Here is a 9,678-nt window from a genome sequence, read left to right on the forward strand (position 1 = left end):
CATTCGTTCGTTCATTTTCCAGTTAGAATGAGTTTGTTGCTAGGCAACGAATACGACACCTCCGTGGTTCGGTTTTAAGCATTATTACACGAGAGGCTATGCTTGACCGTTATTATTGTCACAACAATGATGTGGCCAGGAATGAGACGCTTAACATCAGCTCTGATTAATGTGGCTAAGCAGCAAAAGTAAGGACAGTAAGCAGTCACATTAAGGCTGAACAGAGTTATAGAATCACCTTTTCAGGCTGTTAGCAATTTACCTCTGAAATAAAGACCACAGTTTTCACTGATGTGTTGATTTATTAAATGTTCATTTCAATGTACAGATGCAAACAAATTGACAAATTAATTAAATCAATGGCTTAGGAAACTCATAAAGAATAAACAAATTAATAACGATTAATAGGCTAATTAATAACTGATAACATTTACACATTAATAACAAGAACAAAGTCACAGCAGCACATCTCCGTGGAAAATCCTACAGGTACTGTCCGTGGTGCTGAATCTGCCTCAGCAGGTACTGTCCGTGGTGCTGAATCTGCCTCAGCAGGTACTGTCCGTGGTGCTGAATCCGCCTCAGCGGGTACTGTCCGTGGTGCTGAATCCTCTGAGGCATTTCATTCTCTTAATTATAGAAATTAAAGCTCCATAAAATTCACAGAGGATCTTGTTCAGCTCTTCTTTCCTTACAGGTGAGAAATCAGCTGTTTGCCCGGTGTTTGTCAGGTAGTCTTGTAGACATTTGACGGCCCAAGACGTTGACCGGGCCGTACCGGCTTCATTTCCTGACCTCTCCAGCTGATCCAGCTCTTCACTCGTCACTCTCATGCATTTCTCCTTTTTCTCTTCTGTCTTGTCTTCCTCGTTCAGCCGTTTATCCAAACTTACGTCACCAAAGAAATCAAAACTGACAACCAAACGGTCCATTATGCAGGTGAACAAAGCTGACAGCAGCTTTTGATGCGGGTTTCAGTGAAATATTTCATGTTGCCATGGAAACCACACAGATTCGGGCAATAAGATATAGGCGGAGTAATATGTTTAGTGATGAGGTATTTTTCATGTGAGCACAGCTAGCCGTGCTGTCATGCTCATTTGAACGTCTGCTCAGTCGGATCTATGTATGTATTCTATATATCTGAAAATATTTCAGTTTAATGTCACAGCATCAAACGGAAGGTGGTGCTGTTCCACTGAGATCTAACAGCGGCACCGGCCACACCAACAGCACGGAGCAGCCGTGTGAAGTTTGTTAGAAATAGATCCCGGCTGCTGATGGAATAAACAGTGCAGCGGAGGGATACGACGTCAGAGCTGCGACACGCATGGAACAGCTGTCCAATCAGATCACTCCACCCAAACTAACTGCTGCCTGTCTGTCTGTCTCTCCTCCTGTCTTCCTGTCTGTCTGTCTGCCTGTCTGTCTGCAGGAGATCATCCTGAAGCGAGCAGCAGACATCGCTGAGGCTCTCTACAGCGTTCCCAGGAATCACAACCAGATCCCGTCGCTAGGCAACACCGCCTCCCACGGCATGATGGGAGTTAACTCCTTTAGCGGCCAGCTAGCTGTGAACGTCTCCGAGACAACGCAAGGTACGAGCACAAAGAGTAGTACCAGTCCAAGTAGTATGAGGAGGAGTAGCAGTAGGTATTTTAGTAGTAATAGGTTGCTGTAGTAGTGATGTCACAGTAATAGCAGTAATGTTGTCAATATTTGAAACAATATTGGGATTTTTTCTAACTAATAGTAGTAGTCATAGTAGTAACCATACTGATAGTAGTATTAGCTGTAGAATCTATACTAATATTCATGTTAGCAGTAGCAGCAGTAATGATAGTAGTAGTGTTTGTAGTAGTAATACTGTTAGTGAGGTAGCAGGGTAACACAGTTTACAGTACCATACCATAGTATTACTGCAGAATTTGTGTATTACTGACTCATGTGTCATTCAGTTGGTTACAGTCGTAACACCAGCAGCGTATCGCCACGGGGATACGTGCCAAGCTCCACCCCCCAGCAGAGTAACTACGGCAACACCGTTAGCAACAGCATGAACGGCTACGGCAACACCGGCATGCCAAACCTGGGCGTGCCGACCTCGCCCGGCTTCCTGAACGGCTCGTCCGCCAACTCGCCCTACGGCAGTAAGTATCAAGGTAAATACTGACGCTGAAACTACCAATAATACTACTAATGATACTACTACTAAAACTACTATAGTACCACTGCTGCTACAGCTACCTTTACTACAAGAGTACTAATAATGCTAATGATGCTGCTACTATAGTACTACTGTTGCTACTACTGTAGTACTACTACTGCTAATGCTGCTGGTACTATAGTACTACTACTACTGCTAATACTGATACTGTTACTAATGCTACTTCTACTACTACAATTAACACAACTACTTAAGTACCACCACTACCACTACTACTATAAAACTCCAACAACTGCTACTACCACTATTACTAATATTCTACTACTACTGCTACTACTGCTACTACTATTACACTTACTGAAACTATCAGTATTATAAGATTAACTGTTATCATTAATACAAAGCCTACTGGCAATGGGGCTACCAGCAGTAGTTGTATTTGTAGTACCAGTACTACAGCTGTCAGTATTTTATTTTAAAGTGGTTTCTAAGTTGTTCCTCTGGTGGTAAAGATCAGCTTCTGAACTGGTTGGTTTCTGAGAAGTTTGTGTGTGTGTGTATGTGTGTGTGTGTGTGTGTGTGTGTGTGTGTTGCAGTTGTGCCCTCCAGTCCGACCATGGCTGTGTCTAACTGTAACTCCTCCCACGGAGTTTTCTCCTTCTCCGCCGCCGTCAAGCAGAAGAGCGCCTTCGCCCCGGTGGTGCGGCCGCCCGCCTCACCGCCGCCGCCACCCAACTGCTCCGCCAACAACGCCAATGGCCTGCAAGGTGAGACAGCGCCCCCTCCTGTCTGTCCTCCTCTGTATATGCTAATGCAATGACCTATGGGGTCATTCCATGTCATTTCACCAAATGGCCCACGCACTTGGGTCTCAAAAAAGTCTGACAAATTCCCCAGTTGTTCCTTATGTATCCAACAGGCGCACTGTAAAATTTTAGTTTGTTCGGATGGATCCTTTTTGAGATGCAGCCAATTTAGTGAGGGGGTGTGTGTCGATTTTGGTGCGTCCTTATTTTTCCTCCATTTTCAGGTGTTAATATCTCAGGAACTACACCACATAGGAAACTGAAATTTGGTACGATAATACACCTCCACCTGCTCTCTCAGAATATACAAAAACATCTGTCATACATCATAACTGGTAGGCATGCCAGCCCCTCAAAGACGGAAAAAAAATTATGCAGGTTTTGTGGTCGACCATGTTTGGGCCTTCAGAAAACAACTTTGTTTTTGCCCCAGCTTCTTGATTTTTTCAGAGCTTTGAGATACAGACATGGACTGTTCAAAGCTTTAATGCTTAGTCAGATATATGCATCGCTTTCTGGATGGCAGCTCCTCTAAATCCAAAAAAGTTTTCATGTCACATTTTCATTGGCCCATAACTGCATGTGGGAATGTCTTAAAAAAATCTGATTTTTGTTTTAATTTAAAGTTCAAAGCTTGCTCTTTCTTGGGATATAAAACATTTTTTCTTCATGCAAGTTCTTCTTCTTTTTTTTAAATATTTTTTATCCCAAACATGGGGCTATTTCACCACGTGTGAATATTGAAATACCTCAATATTACAGTAAAGTACCCGTTCTGAATTTCACCATACATAAAATATGCATAAAATTGACTAGTTTACAAATTGAAACCATTTTGGTGTGATTATCTTCAAAATTGAAAAACTGTAAAATGTCATACAGAATGGGTGTGACATTTTTTTGACATTTTCCATGCTGTGTCTGCGGCCGTGTTCAGCCTGCAGGCGCAGCTCCCCGTCCCGGCCATCTGCCCCGTCCGCCCCGTCCCGCCCCGTGCACACCATCCCGCCCCATCCACACCGTCCACCCCGTCCCGCCCCGTCCCGTCCCGTCCCGTCCCGTCCCGTCCGCCCCGTCCCGTCCGTCCACACTGCAGGTGCTCGCCTGTCCGTCGCTCGGGATCTGACGTGGTCGTGTGTCGTGGTCGTGTGTCGCGTTGTGACGTGACGTGAAACACAGTTTGAAATCTGATTGGAGCGCCCAGAGCGTCGGGACTGAGGCCCAGCTGTAGAAATGTGACTGGTGGTTCCAGTCAGATTTCAAACCAGCTGGTTTTATCTGATGAAATCAGCCTGCCAGTCCGAACACGGCCCAAATGGTTTCTGTGACTGGGAAGCCGACTCCCGTCCAATCACGTCGTGTCTTTGGTCTGATGGAGCTCCAGTCCATGGAAACCCAACACAGCCTCAGGCTTGTTCGACAGAGCTGAGGGGCTTTTATTTTGTAGTTAACAGAGTCAACAGAGGCAGAATAAAGTCTGTCGGCTCTTTGTTTCATCTCTTATTGACGTATTGATGATAAATCTATCAGAGCGCAGATCAATCAGCCACAAATTAACAGTAATTAGTATTGTGTTATAATTAATTAATCACAGTGTTCGATATCTAATCATCTGTTGTTTGATCTGCTCTGTGGTAAACAGCTGCCACACACACACACACACACACACACACACACACACACACACACACACACACACACAAACACACACAGTCAGTAACACAGAGAGGGTAACCTGAGTACTGTTAGTATTGCATTGAGAGTGACAGGGCAATACATGTTTTATTCACTACAACCCACGGATACATTCTCTAAACACACACACACACACACACACACACACACACACACACACACAGAGCAGTCAGTGTGATGTCAGTGTTTCTGACAGAGAGGTTTGTCGAGTGTTAAATATTCATGCTGCTCTCCGCCTTCGCTGAAACAGGCAGGCGAAAGGCCAGCGCTGCTGTGAGGGTGTGTGTGTGTGTGTGTGTGTGTGTGTGTGTGTGTGTGTGTGTGTGTGTGTGTGTGTGTGTTTTCTCTTCCATTTGCAGGCCACAGTATCACACTAGATGTATAAATGCAGTTTGAATTTATTAATAATTCTGGATATAGTTTCTCATTCTGCTGTGTCCAACTGAGAATCCATCCATCTGTCTGTTTATCTATCTATCTATCTATCTATCTATCTATCTATCTATCTATCTATCTATCTATCTATCTATCTATCTATCTATCTGTCTATCTATCTATCTATCTATCTATCTATCTAATGAATAAATGAGTGGAGTGTCATTTTACAGATTTGTGATTTTGACTAAATTAAAAACTCAGGCTCTTTGGTCTGAATTTCACTCACACACACACACACACACACACACACACATACTCACTTGCACACTCACAACAGGGTGTGTGTGTGTAAGTAATGAGCTGGTAAATTAAAGTGCATGCTGCTACATGCATTTTGTGGTTACTGGCCAATTAATGAAGAATGACATGTCATCACCACCCCGACAAGTGTGTGTGTGTGTGTGTGTGTGTGTGTGTGTGTGTGTGTGTGCGTGTGTGTGTGTGTGCATGTGCAGCTACATCACTGCAGCTCAGCTTTAACAAGCTGCTGAGTTCAGTTCAGTTTCTTTAAATGAAAACTCAGCTCTGTGTTTAATGGAAACAGCGCCCCCTGTTGACGCAGCACAGTGTCACTTGTCTTCCTGTTTCTGAGGTGTGCTGGGGAGTGGGCAGGGCTTAGAGCAGTAGCTCCGCCTGCTGTGTGGTACAAACATCTGCTGTGTGTCCAGAGGGGGCAGCACTGAGCTAAACAGCCTGCAGGTCAGTGTTGTGTCCAGCGGGGGCAGCACTGAGCTAAACAGCCTGCAGGTCAGTGTTGTGTCCAGCGGGGGCAGCACTGAGCTAAACAGCCTGCAGGTCAGTGTTGTGTCCAGCGGGGGCAGCACTGAGCTAAACAGAGCAGAATCTGTGTGGGTCAGTGGGGCTCAATGCTCTAAACTGATCAGTCCATTTGATCCAGATATTGATCAGTAACTGGACTGTTCCTGTCCATATTTCTGCTGCAGACAGGATTATAAACTGAGATTATAATCCATGGCTGTGAAATGAGTCAGACCTGTGTAATTTGCTGGTGGGATTATTGCTCGAGTTGAGTGTTGCACCGTGTTTCCTGTATTCTGATTGGCCGACACACGGCAGGTGGAGTCTCAGTAAGGTTGGAACGTTGTTGTCCTGCTGGTTCATCCTGATGAGGGAGTGTACATCCTGTTTCCTCAGATTAACGTTACTGTAAATTTTACTTTCCCGGGATTAAAAAAAAAGGCTTCTCCCCAGAAACTGACACGTTAAACATTGAACATTTAACACGGCTCGTTAATTCAGTTTTGTATAAAATAGATTTTAGCTCCTCTTTCTCCAAGCGTTTGCTGTAGTTCCTTTCATATTTGGTTCTATGGTGCTGGTTCTGCGGTGTTGGTTCTGTGGTGTTGGTTCTGTGGTGTTGGTTCTATGGTGCTGGTTCTGCGGTGTTGGTTCTGCGGTGCTGGTTCTGTGGTGTTGGTTCTGCGGTGCTGGTTCTGTGGTGTTGGTTCTGTGGTGTTGGTTCTGCGGTGTTGGTTCTGCGGTGTTGGTCTTGCGGTGGTGGTTCTGCGATGTTGGTTCCGTCGGGGCTGGGCGGACAGGCCGAAGGAACGGCCGTGCTCGTTTAGATTTCATCAGACAAAAAAAAGCAAGAACGGCACTGAAACAAGAGCCACAGGCTGTGGTCGACGGTAGTGAGTTGTCACGGCAACTGTGTTAATACCCTGTGTGTAATTTGTGCTACAGTGCGCCCTCTCCTGGCTGTACAGGGAATTACAGCAAAAACAACTTTGTGTGTGGTCGACTTCATCACAGCTCATCAGACAGAACATCAGACAGAACATCAGGCAGAACATCAGACAGAACATGAGGCAGAACATCAGACAGAACATCAGACAGAACATGAGGCAGAACATCAGACAGAACATGAGGCAGAACATGAGGAAGAACATCAGACAGAACATCAGACAGAACATCAGACAGAACGTCAGGCAGAACATCAGACAGAACATGAGGCAGAACATCAGACAGAAAATCAGGCAGAACATCAGGCAGAACATCAGACAGAAAATCAGACAGAACGTCAGGCAGAACATCAGACAGAACATGAGGCAGAACATGAGGAAGAACATCAGACAGAACATCAGGCAGAACATGAGGCAGAACATCAGACAGAACGTCAGGCAGAACATCAGACAGAACATGAGGCAGAACATCAGGCAGAACATCAGGCAGAACATCAGACAGAAAATCAGGCAGAACATCAGGCAGAACATCAGGCAGAACATCAGACAGAACATGAGGCAGAACATGAGGCAGAACATCAGACAGAACATCAGACAGAACATCAGACAGAACATCAGGCAGAACATCAGACATAACATCAGGCAGAATGTCAGGCAGAACATCAGATAGAACATCAGGCAGAACATCAGACAGAACATCAGGCAGAACGTCAGGCAGAACATCAGACAGAACATCAGGCAGAACATCAGACAGAACCAGAACTTGGAAATGCACCCAAGACACACTGAGGGTGGATTGTGATCTGAATGTCCAGACCACATCCAGAGTTCTTGAACGGAACTGGAACCCACTGGGACCCTCCACAGTAGAGTTTTCAAAGGAAACCGGAACCCCAGTTGGACCCTTCAGAGAAGAGCTCTCATAGGGAACAGGAACCCGATGGGACCCTCTGGAGTAGAGTTCTAGTAGTAAGTCCTGATCCGACAGGACTCTCTTGGGTGTAGTTCTTGAATGGAGTTGGAACCTGACGGGATCCTCCAGAGAAGAGTTCTTAAAGGAAATGAGAACCTGATGGGATCATCTGGAGAAGAATTCTCAAAGGCTAATGCAACCCAACAGGACAGGACCCTCTGTAGTACAGTTCTCAAAGGGAACCGGAATCCGATGGGACAGGATCCTCCAGAGGAGAGTTCTCAAAGGGAACCGGAACTTCATGGGACCCTCTAAGGTAGAGTTCTGAACCAGGAACCCAGTGGGAAACTCTGGAGTAGAGCTTTCAAACTGAGCCTGAACCCAACAAGACAGGACCCTCCAGGACAGAGTTCTCAAACAGAACTAGAACCCAATGGGGCCCTCTGAAGTAGAGTCATGAGAGAGAACTGGACAAAGAACCAGAGCAAGAGTTCTTAAAGGGAACCAGAACCTGATGGAAACCTCTGGAGTAGAATTCTAGAAGCAATCCTGAACCCAACAGGACGGGACCCTCTGGAGCAGAGTTCTCCAAGTGATTTGAGAACTCTTCTTTGATCTGTTACCAGGTGGGATGAGATGGAGCCAAGCTCAGTAAGCTACATGTGGAACCGAGTCTACCTTCCACTGTCACACTGTTCACTTTTACTGAGAACGTCTGTGACGGGTTCTACAGACACACACAGGAACACGTGGTTCCACCCTCACATTCACACCTCAGGAACCCGCAGGACCAAGAGGCTCGACCGTCCACAGCAGCAGCACCGGGCTAACAGAGCTGCTGCTGCAGAGCCTGTGTGTGTGTGTGTGTGTCTGTTTCTGTGTGTGTGTGTGTGTGTGTGTGTGTGTGTGTGTGTGTGTGTGTTGTGCCTCTTAGAGAGCATGTTTCCCAGCTGTCAGTGCAGCATTTCTCCAGGGAGGACCAGTCCGGTCAGCCTCCAACACACACACACACACACACACACACACACACACACACACACACACACACACACACACACACACACACACAGGCAGCACTCACACTCTTCTCCTTTTAGAAACCTCACACATATCCCTCCCTCTCTCTGTCAGTGTTTGTCTTTAGAAAGTCTTTTTTCTGGAAGTGTCCTTTTAGAAAAACACATCACTCTACCCCCCCTTACACACACACACACACACACACACACACACACACACACACACACACACACACACACTGTGTCTCTTCTTGTCCTTGTTCCTGCTGTTTCCTCACTGTCATGGCCGACATTTTCCTTTCCTTGTCCTTCCATCCTTCCTCTTCACCACAATGCAGTACTGCAGTACTACTACTACAACTGCTGCTATTACTGCTTTTGCAGTACTGTTACTACTACTACAAGTATTACTACCATCACTACTGCTGCTGCTGCTGCTAGCTACAGTATGACTGCTACTGTGCGACCACTCATGTGTCCCTGCAGACGCAAAACATGTCAGCACTCAGCAAAATAAAGTCAATGAATAATATGATCAATATATAATATATAATATAATGACTAATATACACTGTCTCTGTCTCTGTCTGTCTCTCTCTCTCTGTCTGTCTCTCTGTCTCTCTCTCTGTCTGTCTCTCTCTCTGCAGCCATGTCTGGTCTCGTTGTCCCTCCAATGTAAAGGATCAGCTTCTTCCTCGTTCCTCGTCTCTGAGCACCAATCACCTCACAAAAAGGGAAGAAGGGCGGGGCCTCAGGAGGAGGGACAGGCTCCGGCTGACCAATCAGGACGGTGGAACGGGGCCGTCCATCAAAGAAAAAGACAAACTGTTTGACGTGAGTGGGCGGAGCCTCCAGCCTCTGGAGCGGACAGGAGGGACTGCAGGTGTTTGTGTGGGTGCTGCGTGCCGGCTGTGACATCACTTCCTGTAAACGTGGTCAG

At 46.1% G+C, this 9,678-nt stretch overlaps 1 pseudogene; it reads left to right on the forward strand.

The window, feature by feature from the left end:
* LOC115377556 (transcription factor COE3-like) overlaps nucleotides 1–9,417 on the forward strand; it is a 28,714-nt pseudogene extending 19,297 nt beyond the window's left edge.
* Nucleotides 9,418–9,678: the final 261 nt, after the last annotated feature.

The sequence above is a fragment of the Myripristis murdjan genome, chromosome 19 (genome assembly GCF_902150065.1).
Source record: "Myripristis murdjan chromosome 19, fMyrMur1.1, whole genome shotgun sequence".
Lineage (NCBI taxonomy): Eukaryota > Metazoa > Chordata > Actinopteri > Holocentriformes > Holocentridae > Myripristis > Myripristis murdjan.